This window comes from Equus asinus, chromosome 1 (genome assembly GCF_041296235.1).
Source record: "Equus asinus isolate D_3611 breed Donkey chromosome 1, EquAss-T2T_v2, whole genome shotgun sequence".
Taxonomy (NCBI): domain Eukaryota; kingdom Metazoa; phylum Chordata; class Mammalia; order Perissodactyla; family Equidae; genus Equus; species Equus asinus.
The window spans coordinates 185177323-185196157 of NC_091790.1; the positions used below are offsets into that span (position 1 = coordinate 185177323).

Here is an 18835-nt window from a genome sequence, read left to right on the forward strand (position 1 = left end):
ATCTCATCTGATTTGTGTGGTGGACACAATGTTTTAGCTACAAATTCTGAGTCTTAGCCCTGAGGGGAAAGGGCATCCCAGACAAATCAGAGGTAGGAGCATCAAAGGCAGAGGTGGGTGTGGGAGGGAGGTGGGTGTGGGAGGGCGGGAAAGGTGGAGCTGAGCTGCGGTCAGCAGGGTAGGTATCAGTTGACTGTGAGGCCATCTAGCTTCTCTAGATCCAAGAGAAAACAGAAGCACAAGGCCTGACACTCCCCCAGGTGCCCCTCCTGTTCTCCAGGATGCCGCAGGGAGACAGCCGGTGTTGGCAGCAGGCTGACCTTTGCTGAATTGGTACCTGGGGGCAGAAGAGCATAATGCCCCTGGGAGGTGCAGTGGCTGAGACAGCTCACTCTTAAGCCTTTTCTCCCCTTTGCTTGGACCTAGAAAACTCTGTTGTTCTCAGTCTAACAACTTCCCTCCCATAGTAAGAAAGTATAATTTAGGAAAACAGTTCCAGTACAACCTGTGGCTTTCTTCACCTTGCTTTCTAAACTGAACTGAAACATATTCACTAAGTTTTGTCCCAGACACAGAAACCTCATCATCTGTACCATTTTTCCTCATGTGCCTTATTAGGTTGAACTTCTAGCCGGCTTGAGCCTGGCGCTGCCTTTTAAGAAAATGACCAGGTGGGAGTGTCCACGGATGCGGTCACGCAGCATCTCACTGCCAACACAAGCGACTCCCTCTCTGCTCCTTTCACGTGGTCCAAGGCAGTCGTGGGTTTCACCCATTTTTTTTCTAGGTATCTTGCATCAAAACAAAAATCCCCACAAATTCTGTGGAACTTCTCTAAAATATAACCATTAGTAATATGTTAATAGTTAACCATTTATTAGCATAACATATGTAATTCAAGGCAATGAAAAACTTAAAACTGAAAGAAGAAAAACCACCTTGGTATTTCCACTTTGTATTTCTGTTTTCTCGTCTCTTATTCACAGCCCCAAAGGTCACCGATATATCTTCTCCTGTTCATCGGCTGCACGGTGCTCTTCCCCCATCATTATAACCGATTTCAGATGGTGCTAGAAAATTATATTGACTCTGAACACCAAAAGAAATCAGTCATCCTCTAAGGGGTCACAGGAGGACTTGTGGGTTGGGAGGGCCCGAAGATGAAGAAATCCCCCACATATTCGGCCCTTTCACCCAAGCACGATGAAGTCTGAATTCCAGAAAAAGTACCCCAGAAAGTTTATTACACAAACGAGTATAAAGTACTAATAATGAGACGTCCCGCACAATTAACTTGTTATTTATAATAGGCTGTTGGAATGGCTCAGCTACAACATCAGGCAACTTCTCACAACCGTCTGGTCTCTGCTTTCAAATTCTTCAGGGCTGTCCCATTCGCTCCTTTTGCCACTGGTAGCGCAGCTGGTCTCCCCCAAGAACACTGATTTCAAATGGTGCTAGACAATCACTATTTAAATCTAAACCACCATATGAAACCAGCTTCCTGAAGAAGCTTTATGATCTGTTTGTTTTTTCTCTTTGAGGATGCTCTCTTAGCGTCAACTCAAGACAACCTAGAAAGGAAAAAGTTGAAACCTGGTTATGAGCTATTTACTTTGTGGTCTAAATAGAGCTTTAGCAAATCGCATACATATATGTACTGATGTCACCAAATCTGGTGTTGGGGGACAAGCCTGGACTCAATTCCTGAGCTTCCCAGACAAAGGTTCAGTTTTATCATTTAGAGGGAAGGGCACATGTGAACCCATTTACTCCCAGTGGGAAGTCACGGGAAACCCTGACTCAGGTGAAGAGGCAGAGCTCATCCTGGGGTCAAAGGACCCAGGCGTACGCTAACTAGAAGGTGGTGTGAACCTCACAACATACATACAAATGGTACAAAGTAAGCAGGTGCTCTGGGAGAAGCTGAGGGAAACCCTTTCCCACACCTAGTCCTTTCACTTGGGAGATAATTTTGTTTGATTCTAAAGAGTACTATGACTTCAGGGCCCAAGGAGGACAGCTCATTGGAAATAGTTCAGAGGTAAGTAATACATTGACGCTAATGAGATTCTAATTTTTTTTTTCCAGAATGGAATTCCTTAGATGCATCTATGAGTTAAGGATTTTTGTTAGCTTTACTTAAGATTCTCCTCTCCCACCTCCAAAAGTAAGGCTTTGTACTCTCAGCTCTCCTTAACAAATCATTTTTGGCCACGGTCTTTTCTCCTCCCACTATGGTTCTCGATATCATTTTCTTAGGAAGTCTACTGTCATTCCCTTTAGTGTCCCAGGGATCCAAGAAAATACTTGATGTAACCAGGGCTACTTAACTAAAGAGATGTGCGTTCTTTTTTATAACTGTTATGAAAACTTTCAGACTTACATTAAATTTGAATGACAAAAAAATGAATTCCTAAATTCATACCGCCTACATTCAACAATTATTCATTTTGCCATTTTTTGCTTTAGCTATGTTATCTCTATGTAAGATATATGTATTTTTTGCTGAATCATTTGAAAGTAAATTGACAACCATTCCAACACTCTGCTCCTAACTTCTTGAGCATGTCTAAAAAATTGAGGTGACCCCCCAAAAAATGAGGCCATTCTTCATACAGTTATAATATCTTTATCATTCCTAAGAAAATGAGCAATTCCCTTAGTATCATCTAATATCCAGTCCGTATTTAACTTTTCCTACTTTCTCCAAGAAAGTCTTTTATAATTTTTGTTTGTTTTCAAACCCAGATTCCATCCAGGTTCACTCACTAAGATTCTTTAGTCTTTTTTAACTTAAAACACTCTCCCATCTTTTTTGGGTTTTATCATGATAGCGTCACCTGGTGAAAAGTAGGTTCTAATCCTGGCTGTACCATTCACTTAGTCTGTTCTCTTGGCTGAAATCAATTAACTGAACTTTAGTTTCTCTTTTGACTTTCCTCATTTACAATGCTTACGGGAAGAACCTCTAATTACAAAGTGCCTGTGGCTGATGATTTCAAATGGGCTCAGCAGGATGCTAACAAGCCAGGAGGGGCAGGGTGTTTCACTTGAACGTTCTTACTCCTTATAGCCTTGACCGCTTATCTCTTCATAGGAGATCCCAACACAAACTCATCATTCATAATGGAGAAGCATCCACTGCACACGCCTACTACTACCAGACTAGTTTTTTCATCTCTGAAAAAAGGGAACAGAACACTATGGTCTAGAGAGATGTGTCACAAGCACTTCATCCAAGATGCAACAGCTCATAGACTGCAAAGAAAGGCACATACTTTGTGAAGCAACTGGCAATTAAATATTTCAACTGGATAGTCAATTCAAGCATTTTAACTTGAAAGACTGCCAAGATAGAAGAATCACTGGAAGTCTCAAATAGCGATTTCACTAACTTTGTGATTGATTTAGGGTCCACGGCATCCTTCTGTATATGCTATTCTAATTCGTAATATCAGTAACTGAACTTGTCAGATGCAGCCAGATTATTCTCATCAGTTAAAAAATCCCAAATCCAGAACAAAAAGGTCCGTTTATTTTTTACTAATGACTAGTCATACCTTTTGCCTACTGCCACTTAGAAGTTTTTTCCAAATGATTTTGACACTTCGGTTATGGGGAAAATTTTCCTAAAAAACAGATTTCTTCCTTTTACTTATGTCTGATAAGAGCATACATATCTCATACATCAAATATATGTCACACCCCTATAGGTACATCCACACACACATGTATCCATACTATAGACACAACCACACTGTTTTGCTCCCTTAGCAGAAACAAATAGATATGGTAAGTTTTCTGTATTATCGTTTGAGTACGCTTTCTACAGAATTCAGCAGAAGAACAAAGATGGATATATTCTTTTGCATCTATGTCTCTTCAGGTGAGCCCAGTTTGACAGGCCATTTTCAGCAGATAAAACATAATAAACACAGAGATCAGTCAAAACTTCCCTTCGGATTTTAAGCCCCTTGGGGGGAAAGTGAGTTACTTAGTTGAGCTTGGGCTTCTGTTTTCACGTAATCTTCTAAAGCAAGAGGCCAGTTTCCTGAAAATAGATCTGCATGCAGAGACTGGCTACCAAATTAACATAGGGGAAAAAAATCTCATTGTTCGCTAGCAGGGAAACGAAAAAAAAAACCAGTTGGTAAATTAATAGGGGCTCATTCATTCTCCTTCCAGGACATGCACAAGGAAACAGGATGGCAGCAGCTGCTATCTGCTGGCTCTGCTGAGTCTTTCCGTGACATTCAACCGCGAGGAAAGATTTTACTCAGTGAACATTACCATGTTTCCATGCCTCCTTATCCTCCAGCTCCAACAATCAACCTGACTGTTCTGCATTTTTTAGGCCAGGATACTGTAGGGCTGAATTTCTGTAACTCAGGGTATTTCTATTTTAATCATCAACAATTTTTAGGTATTGCATCATTTGAAAGGAATGTTATTTTTTAACAACTCTTTCTCACACAGAGAACACACTTAAAATTGCAAAACTCTCCATCCCCAGCATTAAAATCATCACCTTTCAGGAACATCCTTCCTAATTGTCTCTCAGCCCACAAGCCATGAGAATGTTTCCATTTCAAAATCCAGTCTTCACTGTCGTACTTTATATGATGCTTTTTGAGCAGGTTGCCCTTCTTTGGATTTTTTTCTTCCAAATCTGATAGGAAAGTTGGAGCCTGAAATGTGAATCCATAAACTACACCAGTAACTCTCGTGTGGCAAAAGCGGAACAGTGGAAATACATTGTTTTCATTGAAGTGAAATGCCAGTCTGTTCTTGCATGAGCAAACTGGATTAAGATAACTTCCCTTGGGGCTTCAGGATTTCACAAGGAGACTGTATCTGACTACAAGACTTCTTTAAGAACGTAGTTTCAAAATGTTACGGACATCAGGCTCCAACAGTCCTGACTGGAGAAAGTAGACCAGAATAGAGATGCAACTGTTACTGCTGTGGAGCTGGATCACCTAGCTGTAAGTCCTCTCTCGACTTACATGCCTTTAGTGAAAGCTTTCCTGCAGGAAGCAGATGAACAAGGAGCGCAAGACCCGGAGCCGCGCTTCTGAGTTGAAGTCCTGGCTATGCTATTTACTAGCTATGTGATCCTGGGCAATCATTTAATTTTTCTGAGGTTGATTATCCTGATCTAGAGAATGGAGACATAAATTCCTAGACTGCAGTGGTTGTTAGGGTTATACGTAATTCAGTATATGGAAACATTCTATAATTTTTAAAGCACTACACAAACATTTATTTTATTAGATGGATCAGCACCCCGGAGCGCCTTTTCAGGGTGAAGTACAAAATGAACTGAGAAGTGGACGGGAAGGTACTCTGAAAAATAGGGACAGCTTCCATTTTTGGAACACTCTGCGCCAGATACTGCTGCATGCTTTAATATGCATTTTCTCAACGTTCAAAATCACCTGACAAGGTTGGTGGTGTCATCTCCATTTCCCAGGTGAGGGAACAGAGATTTAGAACGGGGACATGACTTGCCCTTGGTCACAAAGCTTGTGGAGGGCAAGACGAGGGTGCAAAGCGGGATTTGCCCGAATCCAGGCCCAGGCTTTTAGCCGTGAGTCTCTGCTGGCTCAGCGCATTATAGAGACTGTAATGGCTATTCTCCACGTGGCCGGATGGAACTTTGAATGTAAACTGGCTCCGATTTCAGGGTTTCACCAATAAGCACATGAGCAAACCATTAAAACCAGCTTTGGTTCTGATCAGCAGAAGCAGCACCCAACAACCCACCAAGAGGACGGCGACAACTTGGAAATTAGTAGGATTTGGCTAGCACTGAACGGTTGGAGACCTGGATGCTCAGCCACACACGTGATTTGCAGTGTGCCCTTAAGCAAGCCACATCTCTAAAGCCTGGCTTCCCGCTAATCTAAAGGAGGCTCAAGTCAAAAGAGCATAGTGACTAGCCCAACACTCATTCACATGATTATGACAGTGCTAAAATAATGTCTCTAAAATACAGCCCAGCAGTTTATCCTCCTAAGTTCCCCGTTTCTAAGAGGCAGTATGGCGACATGGTCACATGTAGACTTCTGGAGGCAGAATGTCAAGCTCTGCAATTCGCTCCCTGCACAACCCTGGGTAACTTACGTTAACTCTCAGTGTCTCAGTCTCCTCAGCTGTTTAAAATAAGGATGATGATAGTACCCACCACACCTAAGGTTGCTGTGACAATTAAATAAATCAGGTACAGCAATTCGAACTAGCAATGACACAATGTAAATACTCAATAAATGATAGCCACGATGACAGAAATAATAAATCATTTTTCCCTTAGCACATTATAAGCAGAGAGGTGGCTAAGAGATCTGCCACAGCTTGTAAATGGAAAAAGCTCACAGATCCTGCTTCCGTCCATTTCATCGTACATGGATACATGTCAGCCCAGCTGACTGCAGAGGAATCCGACAAATACTAAAATCGGAAGACGCCCTCAGATCTACAAATGGCATCTCCAACTGAATTAACTGAAATGAGTATCTTTAATATTTTTTACCTTCTTCTCCTCTTCCCATTCTAAGACCTGAATACGGGATCTGTACCCTTCCTTTTAAGCAGGAGTTCACGTTATAGACTTTTCCCAATGCTAAGTTAGGAGTTGAGGGTTTAAGAGAAAAGGAATAGAGATCGAACCCTGATGACCATTTAAAAAAATTTATGGGGAATCATCCAGGAACAAAATAAAACGAAACTCGCTTGAGGTTGATTTTACGAGCACAAGCCTCTACTTACACAGGAGTGTGAGAGCAATCTGTTGACAGATATTTTCCAGGCACAGAAATCCTCAGGAGGCAACTGCTCAGAAGATCAGCACCTGGAATTTAAACGACAGTATGAGCCCTTAGGAAATCTCCCAGAGCAACAGAGGAAGTAAAAGTCAGTTGTTTTCTCTTGTTCCTCCGCCAATGTCATAAAGAGATGAATTTTTAAAAACAAGAAATAAGGAGCACCTTCTCCTTCCTGCTGCATAGGTTGGGAAAGTTCCTGCACAGTGAGCGGTGGACACGCTCCTCACTGGTGCGTCCACCGACACGAGGCTGTGCGTTTCGCAGATCATCAAGGTTTGCTCAGCAAGAGGTCTTATGAAATAAAACATGGTATAGACCTATAGCTCCAGTCACGGAAGAAAGACATGAAAGCAGCCCGCACAGAAGACAGGGAGAGGTTTCTATTTTCAAAATTGGTTTCGCAACCTCAGGCTGCAGCAGCACAGACTGCAGAGGCCAGCAGAGGGCAGCAACTGTCTGAAAGTGCAACCTTCTCTCACTGCTCTGCGGTCAAGCGGAGGAAATACAGAACAGAAACCCCATGATGTTCTCTCCTGCGTGGTCTAAGTTTAAAGCTGGAGCGCACCTTTTGCCACATTATAGGAAAGGAGGCCCGTGTTGTAGAGGTCTTCGTTTTTGAAAACTCATCGTTCAAGGAGTACTTCAGTCTTCCGTGCACGTGACCTGCCACAGCCACTGGGAGTGCCTTCATAACAGCCCCAAGGAGGCTTCCTTAGAAGGGGCTCAAGTCCCAAAAGCTCACATTTCACCCAGCAAGGGGCGGCGTGACTCAGCAGTGTGAGGAAGAAAAGTCTGTCCTGTCAGATTACTATCTATTGCAATTTCCAAGTGAACAATTACAACCCCATGGAGGAACAGAAACACGGCCGAGGCCAGTGGATGGGGTGATATGGTCTAGACACGTGCATCAGACAGACTGGGGAAGACAACGCACTGTGGTTCACAGGTGTGATCTTTAAGCTGAGCGTTGGAGGACATGTTCTTTAGCGACTATGCTCACACACTTCAAGACGCTATCAAAACACGGACGTAATATGTTCGGAAGATTCTTGAAAGTTGGGATTAAAATTCAAGAAGATCTTGACCAGGAAGAGAAATGGCTGAGAAAAGCCATTGTTATATTCAACACTGTCTTATGACAGAAAGATAAATCTAAAATATTCAAGCTGAGAGGAAAAGGAAGGAGGATCTATCAGGGTAAACATAAAATTGAAACTGACATGGAGCTATTAAATCACACGGCTTTGGAATATTTAAATACTAATTTAAAATAATAGCATGTTTCCGAAATTGTCTGATCATAAAAATGACGACAGGACCCAGAGTCAGTGAGGAGCTCTTCCCCTTGTCAACGGTGACTGAGATGGGTGTCAGCTGCAAGGAACGCCCGTCGGCTGTGTTCCGGGAGTTCTGCAGTATTTGCAAGAGTTCATTTAAGCTGCTGCAAAGTCTTCCTACAATTAACTTTTTCCTGTAAAAGCGTATGATAAAGCCTAATTCTGTAGCGTGCCTCTTCCATCCTCTCTGTCACTCCTCTAAAGAACTCAGGAGCACCTTGTGACCACTGCACCTGCAGCCTCCTAAGATCTAGGTGCATGTGCATTCTTGGTAGATGGGGAAACCAGAGCACAGAAAGGTTCGGTCAAGAACACCGTATATGAGTTAGTGATAAGGTTTCTTAACTATGAGGATATGAGTTTGACAGCTGCATTTTCAGCTTCCCACTAACATCCGTGCCTCCCCTTTTGAGCACTGGCATCTGTGCCTCCCACGGTAGCTCTTGGTGGCTCTAATCTAAACACAGGGCTGAGGCTTGTACCAAACCCATCACCAGAGGGGAGAGCGTGGAGCAGCCCAGCCCACGAGGATGCTTCCCTAACGGGATTCCTGTGTTTTCTCAGGAGGAGTCAAGGGTCAACTTACACCTTCAACAGGGCAGCCCTGTGTCACAGTGGGCCCCCCAAAGGATCTTCCTAGGTGCTCAACCGTCATCCTCTTGAAGCTTGAGGCTCTTAGAAGCTGATCTCTGAATCTCTGCTTAGAACCAAAAGTACCAATACACATCTTGTCCTTGTCTGTGCCTTTCCACATGAGCACCAGCTTATCTGAGTTAACGTGCTTAGACACTGCCTATTCAACGTTGAGCGCCATTAAGGGAACTCCCATTTAATGGCACATTTAAGCGGGGAACAGAGAGACAAGCAGCATAAGCTTTGGGATCAGAAAGACCTGGTTTCAAATTTTCCCTCTGTCACTTGTTAGCCTGGGACAAGCTATTTAACCCTTTTTGAGCTTTATTTTTTTCAACTGTAAAGTGGAAATGATAATGTTAATTCTCAGACTTGTGAAAATATAACTAACTCAAGTAAAATCCATGGTCCAGAGATTTTTCAATAAATATTAACCTCCCCCCTGAAAAAGAACCATCACCACATTCCCCTGTGAGGGGACAGCACATTTAACATTTTGGATAAATTTTCCAGAAGGTATATACAATCAATATGTTAAAATTGGTGTGAAAGACTAAAATACCATCGAGCATCAGTACACAGAGACTGGGTCTGAGGCTCTCTGACGGAAAAAGGGTAGGTCATGGGACGTCAAAACAAGGAGTCGCGAGTCTGTGAAAGGACAGATACGATCCGCAACAGGGATGAGGATGTTCCAGCATTTCCATCTATCTGGTCTCAGAACCACTGATTCACTGAGTTTACCATGTCCCAGGTGCCGTATGAGGCTCAGAGGACATGAGGCAGATGAGGCTCCTAGAAGAGTCCAGTGTAGGCACATGGGGGGGTGCACATAGGGACGGTCACGTCTGTCAGGGAGGGATTAACCAACAACAATGCTGCAGAACCACAAGTCACTTCTCAACACGACGGGTAAAGACAGATCTGTTAGAATCCATCGCTAGGCGTTCACTGATTGCCTCCTAAGAGCCCCGCGCTGAACTGGAAAAGTGCCTAAACAGATGACATGGATACACTTGCACGTGACCTTGGAACCTAATGTGGAATGAAGTTGAGTATATAGGGACGAGTAAGGCTTAAGTGTGCCATGCTGACAGAGAGGGACAACAGTCATTCAGGATTCGATGAGCTTGGGGCAGGCTGACTAGGGGGCGGGGGGGGGGGTGTCTGCAGAGGAAAGGGGCCTGAGCCGGGCTCCACAGGGGTGGTCTGGGCAGGTGGAAAAAGGGGAGGGTGTCAGGGAGGGGAGGTAACATCATGTGAACTGTAGCAGGAGGTGAAGCTCAATGGGAATGGGGAAAGCCACCGCATTCGGCAAACAAGACCTTTGGGAAGTGAGACTGCGATGGCTGTGCGATAACACAGGATGCAGAAGGTAAGAGCGAGCGAGTGAGCTCATGAAGGCATTTCTTCCTGCACACGTGCACACACACACACACACACAATGGGAAGGTTAACTGAGATCAGGGATGGCAGGAGACGACAAAAAACAAAATTTATGAAGCGCAGAAGAAACAGATGTTGAATATCTAGCATGTGGGAAGCACTGTGCTGGAGACGCAACGTGGACCCACACGGGCACCAGTCCTCATGGAGTCTGCAAGCCGGCAGGGGGTGCAGACAAATAAATGGCAGTTATTACGACAATGGGATAGGTATTAGGATGGGGAAACTTCAGGGGCCATGGTCCCATAGGTGAGGCACCAAGCTTTGGGCTCAGGATAAGCTTTCCCAAGGGCCTCCTAGTCTCCATCTCCAGAGGTATGGGCAGGAAGAAATGGGGGTGGTCAGCTCCTTCTGGGTTTCCCAGACAGGCTGGGAGCCCCTTCTCAGGACGCCTGAATATTCGAATAGGGTATACATGTACCCATGTGTCTGGAATGCAGTTCTGGCTGGAGACGGAGAGAACAGATGAAATGATGCCCATAAAATGCCCTCCAGCTCAGCACGAGTCCTATTCGCAGACCCCAACTCCTTTAGAGGACCAAAGGGGATGACCATGTCCCGGGACACTGAATTGCACTCACACTGGAGGTGAAACACAGGCGTGACTTTCACACACGCAGCTAAGACATTCTCATATGACTGCCAGCGCTCAGGGAAGTTAGCATGACTGACAGCGGACAGCAGGGGAGGCGGGGGTTCTCAAACCCGCTCCCCCAGTCCCCTCACCTCACACAGGAAGGCTATCAAGATGGCACCCACTCCAAGAAAGGGGCAGTGAGGGCGGGCGAGGGGCTTTCTGCTCCAACACGAATAGAAAAACCCTAAGAAGGAAACAGCATGTGCTGCTTTCTATTCCATTTTTCCAGCTGACTGTGTCATTTTCTGTTAGGAAAATTTTACCCACGGCTTAAATCTGAAACATTTGCTAGATTATAATTTTTCAAGTACACACAAATATAACGACACAAGAATTTAAAATAATCCAAGGGAGATTCAAATCCACACCCCCGCTCTCCTCCCCCCAACACTTCCCTGGTTCGCTCAGGCAGAGCCAACGCTGCGCTGGCTTCCGTGTAGCAGGTGAGGACGGCTCCACTTGCCTGGAAGATGACCCCAGGAAAGGCCATCAGGGCCACGTGGCACCTGGAGACAGCCAAAAGCTTCTCCTTCCTGCTCTTCCTAAAATAAACTGTCTACCTTAAAAATGAAGACAGCATGGGTGATGGGGGGAAAAAAAGACACTGTTACTTATCTCCAATATCACGCTGGAAGCTAAACACAAGATAATTTTTCCTCGGCATTGTTTCCACGGGCTGGGAAGAGGGAAAAAAATAGCACTTGTTGTTACTAGGACTAAGGAACCGTTCTTCCTATGAAAAGATCCTGTTGGAGATGCTTAACTTGATACTCATGACATATTTAGTTTACATTCTTTCGGGGGAACACGTTTGTAATAATTGTGTAATTAATATAAGGACGCGATAAGTGACAGTTGCTTAAGTGCCACCCGGAAGGAAGAGGGCACAATTTGCTACGGGGGGGGGGGGGAGGGCTTGGGGGGCGGGTCTCGGCAGGAATCTGGTGCAAATCCCCTTTCTTCGAATGGCTTTTCCTCCTGGGATAAATCGCTTCATCTCTTAATTCAGGTTGTCGTCCTTAAACAAATGAAGGCCACACGGTCGTCCCCGGGGTTTGGGAGCCGCTGGGAGAGGGCCAGCGCAGTGGGTGCAGCGACCTGTGGTGCGTGTCCTTTCCTGGAGATGCTGTCTCTGGCGCTGGTGGACGTGCAGTTCAGCGCCGAGTCCAGAGGAGGACCGGGTTCTGACCGCGTCGGGTGCGCCCAGCAGGGGTCAGTGGTTCACGCCCTGGCTTACGGGGAAATGAGTCCTTTCCTGTGGGCTCCGTGATGCCCTCAGGTCCTCAGCCAGGCAGGAAGAGGCTGAGCCAGCAGCTCCTGCTGAGCCCTCCTCCACGAGGACCAGCTTCTCTACCCTGTTCTTTCTGCCACTTCTCCCGGTGACTCTATTACCAAGAGGCACTTTCAAGCTTCTAGAGCATCTTCTCAGTATTACATTTACTCAGTGCCCAAAAGAGTACAACATGTTCTTAGAACATTGCTCAATTCTGTCTCCTGTGGGAAGAATTCAAAGTTTGTTTTATTAAGAACTAGCGTGGCACAGTTAATTTTCATCCAAAAAAAAGAAAAAGAAGAGTGAGCGAGCGAAGGGTATATCAAGTCTCTTACTTTGGCGTATGGATAGAAATGTTATTATGCTTCCTTCTGCCTGGGAGCTAATAAATTCAAAATACTGACAAAGAAGATTTTGAAAAAGCTGCCCGTGACAAATAAACAACCGATTTGTTTCATTTTGTAAAAATGAAGTTCTCCTTTCCGACCTAAGCAATTTTCTGAACATTCCTCAAAGGGCATTGGCCTCTCCCAGCTGGGAGGCCAAGGACAGGCGGGAGCCTCCTCCCGAGGCTGGGACCAGGGCCCGTGTGGTTGGAGGAAGGCGGCCCGGCCCAGACTGGCCTCGCCCTCCCGTTGGGTGACCTCTGGCGGACCAAACCCCCTGGTCCAGCTCTTCATCTCTGAAACAAGCACGCTGTATTGACAGTTTTCCTGTTGCTCTAAAATAAGACGATTCTAAAATTCGACATTAAGTGTAAGGTCAGTTTCTGCTTTGGACCTCACCTAAGGGGTTTTAGTCATAAGCCCATGTGTGGAAAGTGGCCCTGCCAAAAGAGAAACATTCTGAATCATTCAAAACCATTAAGAATGTTGGCTCTGACTTCAGAAGGGCAGGATAAACAAACCCGTGCCCGGGCGGGATCTCACTTACTGGATGTCTCTGCCTTTTTAACTCATCAGCGCCTGAGCCTCCCCAAGCATCTTCCCATGGCTCCCATCGTTAACGCCGTCACAGTGGCACTATTAACGCAGTTTTCTTAAAGGCTGGGCATATTTAATTTGGTGCCGAGTCCTCATTAATCTTCTTGTATGGTCACCAGGATTGGCTTTTTTGCAACTTCTATTCAAAGCAGGTTCGTTCTCCCACCCAACACAGGTCAAGAAATAAGGAACAAAGCTTCCCTCTTTTTAAAAAAACCCTCTTTCCCCAAACCCCATTCCCAAATCCAGTGAGTCTACAGATTCTTTTGACTGGAATGGATCCTAGAATCAACTGACCTCTAACTTCCCAGTGTGTTTCGATTCCGCCTTTGCTGATCTGAAATCACAGAGGCTGTAGGAATTAGGATATGGGTGCTGCTTTCTAGCAGAATCTGCCTCAACTCCTCTGCCTTAGAAAAATTAGGAAGCCTTTTGACCGTCTATATTTTTGTGTGGCTCATTTTTTTACGCATATGCAAAGTAAACAGGAAAATAAAGGAGAAAACTCAACTTCCGGGTCACAGCATATCTGCCAGCTAAGCAGTGGAGTTCCATGGACTGGCTCAACGCGTCTCATCTGGGCCCCACGGTGGTCAGAGAGCACGTGCACGTACCCAGAGCTCAGGAAAATCTGCTCAAGAGAACAGGCTTCCATCTGTAGGGACCCTTCAGCTGTACAGAGCTTACTGGGCACAGGATGTATAAAGCAAAAAAGATTAAATTTCTTTTTAAGTCAAAAAACTCCATACTCAAAAAGCAACAGACATGACCCCTTTTTTCCAACTTCGAAAGCTCACAGTGGCGACAGCAGAGTTAACCACGTACAGCATTGCATTCAGGCGACTGAGTGAGTAATTGTCACCAGACTTTTTTTACAGCCTTATAGGAACTGAGCAAGCTGGTAGTATTTCCTAAGAGCTATTGTTCAGTTGTGAAAATGGAGAGAGCTTTTTGTTTTGTCTTTTGGAAAATCCTGATCAGCTGAAATGATGACTAGGTGGTCAGACTTGCACTTCTTTTGCTATGTGATAAAGGCTTATTTTGCCAGGCAAAGGAGCGATATTATGGTTAACTTGTTTTTTCGGACTGAGGTCATCTCTATTCATTGGTGTAGTAAACAAGCCAGACCTTTTTTTCTAAAACCCTCTTTCAGAAGCAACACTACATTTTTATCTTCTCTGGGAATGAAATAAAAGCATCATAATTTTTAAAAACAACCTCCCTCAGAGTATTTATGAATAATAAAACACTTAAAAAAAAAACCCTAAACCTCATTTGCACATTTCCTAGAACATTGACAGCTTAGATATCTCTCCACATCATTTTATTTCTTAGGCTCTCTGAATTCATAAGGTCATACAGAATCGTAAACCATCATTTTAAAATCTTCTTCGTCCCATTTTTTAAAGATAAGTGTAAAGGGATGATTTTCATGTGTTTAGATAAAACAATCATGGCCATAACTATAATTGTGAGGAAAAACTCTGTGCTTGCCAAAGACACCAGCTAGAGACTGCCATTAGGATAACTTCCTTTAGGTTCTTCAATTAGCTTTATTTCACTTTCTCATCAGCTCGATGCATAAAAGAATCCATTTTCCTTTGCTCTGGCTGTTGCACTGAGAGGCCTCACAGAGCCGGGGTGAGGTGGAGAGTTCCCCAGTTTGCCTGAGCCGGCCTCACCAGGGCACAGTTCCCAGGGCGGTGACTCAGCTCTGAGGCCACCTGCTGCGTGGGTGCTGCCACCTTCCGGGTCATTACCAGTCACGAGGGGAGAGGGATGGGACAGAGCTGAATGGGCCCAAAGGACCAACAGCTCAGAGCCAGGTCAAGGGCAGCGCCAGAAGGAAAGCCTTTATTTACAAAAGATCCAGCCCTTAAAGGTGAGGCATTTGATAGGAGGGGGCTTCACATCTGGGGTCACCAGAGGAGCCTCAAAGCCGGGATGGAAGATGAAGGCAGGGCCACAAGGCAGCTCCCACTTTCAACACCACTTTGAGCAAGTCACTAGCTTTCAAAAATAATGACACTCACCGCCTGCAAGAACCCACGTGCCTTTGAGGCCTTCCCACCACTTAAATCCAACCCACCCTCAGGGCCTTCTCTCTACCTCCTTTCAATAAACCCTCTGCTCCAACTAGCAGGCCACCTCCACCCCGGCTCCAGGGCTCCCTGCCTCCGGGCCGTGTGGACAGAGCGGTGGAGTTGCCAGCAGTCGCACACACTGAGCTCCTCCACCTCGGGTATTTTTGTTCTTTGCCCGTTTTCAACGTGCGAAACCTTGAATGTTCAGCTTAGTATTTCCCACCTGCTCCGCGGAGCCTCCCTGGACTGCTCCGGCACGTCACCCTCCTCTGCACTCACAGCATCTACGTCTCAACAAATCAATGGATGTGTACTGAGTCCCTGTAATACGTTCAGTTCTTTCAATCAACGACACTTAAGGGACAGGTACTCCATGTCACATACTGTGTCAGGTGCTGGCAGTGAAGAGCAGAAAGACACGGTCCCTGTGGCAGAGGCGCACGTCCCCCAGAGGCGGCGGCACCTGTGAGGAGTGAGGAGGGAGTGGCGGCTCTGAAATGTCAGACACGGCTTTCTGGAGGACTCTAGGCTGAATTCTAAAGGAAGAGCAGAGTTTGAAAGGAAGACTAGGTTAGACAAAGAAGGGAGATGGGCAGGAAAGAATGTTTCTGGGGACATTGTACCAAATAAAAAACACGGGGCCTTCTCTTCAGCATCTCTGCAGCTTGGGGTTCGAGGGTAGGGGCATAGGAGGCTGGGGAGGTGGACCAGGGCTTTGCAAGACTGGTGAGTACCTACGACTTGTGAAGTGTAACAAGAGTTCTGTGCATGAGAGAGAGGCAGACTGCAAGGCAGCCTGCAAGGGGACTTTCACAGGCCTTATAGGGTTTTATAGGGTAGAGGTTCTTTCACACACGTTATCTTGTTTAACCAACACCACAGTCCTGAGCCATTTATTTGGAATCAATCACATGCCGCCTTGTGACACGTTCGTTTCTGCCATTCACGCCGCGTGCATTTTCTCGTCTGCTCCTCAGCTGACTGTCAGCTCCCGGCCGGCACAGGCCGCCACCTGCCTCTCTGATGGTTCAGTGACCAGCACAGCACCTTATACCCACAGATGTTCAGTAACACACGTCTTAGCTGAAATGTTAGGATGCGCTTTTCCACACTGCCTGTCAAATAAGTAATGAAATCCACCAGCAAATACTTTTGGAGTCCTAGAACACGGATGGTACTCACGGCACCTGTAAGTGGTGTGAAATAGAGGCGGGTTGGGGTCAAGCTGTGGAAGTCCTGGACGGCCAGGCTAAAGAAGGTGGGGGGCCCTTCTACTGAAGAGTTTTGAGTAAGGAAGTGATCGACACATGCTTGAAAAAGATTAATTCGGCAGTAGGATGGGCTGACTGGAGACAGGGAACAGCACAAAGGCGAGGGGAGTAAGTGTTGTTATTGGGGTGATAGAGTTGCCCAGTGTCTGTACTGACATGCAGCATCTTTACTCAAGGGCCCTGGAGCTTAACCGGGCTCTTGCCTGAGCTCCATCACCCCTAGGAGGAACACTTGGTGATGTGGGTCTTTGCTGCTTTTATTCTCCGTCCCTTTATTCCTCTGAAAAATTAGTGAGCAACAGTTCTATGCCAGACGCTGTGATGCAGAGATACAGGCCTCCACTCTCCAGTAGCTTCTGTCTTGTCGGAGAGGATGGAAAATGTCTGGTTATAATGCGGCGTGTCAAGTTCCCTCCTATTTCCTCCCTCCTTCCCTCCCCTGTTATACTGCATTATCTAATATAATGCAGAGGGTTTCCCGGAGGAGGCCATACCTGAGATGAATCTTAGGGAGGAGCAGGTGTTGGCAGGTAGACAGACGAGGGAGAGAGAAGGGCATGTGCAGAGATGCCATCCCAGGCAGAGGAGCTGAGCTTGGAGTCTTCTGAGAGATGGGCTGGAACAGGGAAAAGGAGGACACATTGAAGGGCTGTAAGTCAGGGAAAGACGATCAGATCCACGTTTTAGAAAGATCAGCCTGGAGGCTCAGAAGAAAAGCTTACTGGAACGTAGTGACTCTGGAGTCGAAATGGAGCAAAGAGCAGATTAGACGGATGCCAGAGCAGAGTGGTTAAGCCCTTAAGCCCTGGAGATGGAATGATACGTGCAGTGAGAGTGGGACTGAGAAAACTCATGGTAGAAGATCTTTAAAATCAACATATTTCACAAAGAGGATCCAGCAACAGGTCACACATGCACTGTCAGGTGCTGGCCGCAAGGGGGCAGCCTCAGACAGCCGTTCTAGCGGCCAGCCCCTGGTGGGGAGGGGAGAGCATTGCCAGGTTTGTTTGCAGAAAACTAGGAAGGCTTCGTTTTGACCACCAGAAGTGGCTGGCCTTTCCTAGCTTTTTGGACTAACAATTTTGAGTGATAAAGAACAGTGGCCATTCTCACAGTCTGGTTCACTGCGAAGTTGATTTCAGACTTCATTATCTATTCCGGGTGGTTCTCTCTCTACCCAGGGATCTGACAGAGTTTCAGGTCTGTGACTTGCTAGATAATCAGCAGAACTTCCCCGGCCCTCACCCTGGCTTTCTGTTCCTGGAGTGCTCACCTGCTGGCCCCCGTCAGCTTTGCAGATGCCCCTCATGAGTCCCCAGGTCTCTAGCAGGGAGGTGCCACTCTGATGCCCAGAGGCGGCCTTTAAAGATGTAATTCTCAGTGGAAGACTGGATGGAACCACCCAAACCTAAGAGGACAAGGTTCTCCACCACGTGGGGCCAAACCACGAAGTAAATTCTGAAAAGGAGCCACGAGCTCTCTGAGCTGGCCCCAAAACATATCTTTCTCCCACTGAAAACCTCTGCAGAAGCCCTGACGTGTCAGCTGTTTCGGGGGAGCAGCATGAAAACCAGAGCGCCTAGCTTCACCAGGCTATTTTAGGGGTAGCCAGCTGAGCCCTCAGAGAAGTGCACCGAGGGTTTGAAACGACGTAGGCTGAGAATGGAAAGTTTCAGTGAGAGAGTTTCCATCAAGGAGAACCAGCTAGTAAAGAGCTCAGCCCCGACGACTGAGTCTGACGATGACCCTCCAAAGTGGAGGAAAACTGGTGAATGCTGCCGGGCACTGCGGCAAGCCTGTGGGGGCACTGTCTCCGGGTCAGCTACATTGCCTACCGGAGGCCCCTTGTCTCCACTGCACGGGTCATCTGGGGGAGATGCTGGAGCACGGGTTCCAGGTGGGGCCAAGGGTGGTGGCTTTTTCTGGTGAGGTAAGGACCACTGTGTAAGCATCAGGAGAAGGAGGTGGCAACCTGACCCCACTCTGGTCGGAAGGGCCTTGAGAGCCCACCCTGCCGTGGTGGCTTCCTCGATCCGTCTATTCCCTCTGACTGGCTCTCTCGTGAACACGTCGGCCATTTACCATTTGCCACTTGGAGGCAAAGCAGCCTGGAGAGGGGGAGAAAGAGCCCAGCCTCTCACCTGGAAGGTAGTGCCTGTGATTCATTGTAGGAAAGGCAAACCATCTTGCAGGCACTTCACACACATTAACCCATTCAGGCCTCACATCAGCCCTCTGAGCTGGGTACTTCACCATTCTCATTTTACGGATGAGGAAACTGAGGCATGGGGACATGGGATGGATGTGGCGGGGAGGGGGCGTTGGAGGAAAGAGACAAGAACCC

The 18835-nt window shown here is 46.4% G+C and overlaps 1 long non-coding RNA gene across 1 annotated transcript in view; it reads right to left on the bottom strand.

Moving 5' to 3' along the window:
- Positions 1–1218: 1218 nt before the first annotated feature.
- Positions 1219–18835, bottom strand: part of LOC106824278 (uncharacterized) — a 202094-nt gene continuing 184477 nt past the window's right edge. The window contains exons 6-8 of the long non-coding RNA XR_011504587.1: positions 16986–17107; positions 6772–6853; positions 1219–1574 (exon numbers count right to left, since the gene is read on the bottom strand). This is a non-coding gene — a long non-coding RNA (uncharacterized lncRNA). The remainder of the gene's footprint in view (positions 1575–6771; positions 6854–16985; positions 17108–18835) is intronic.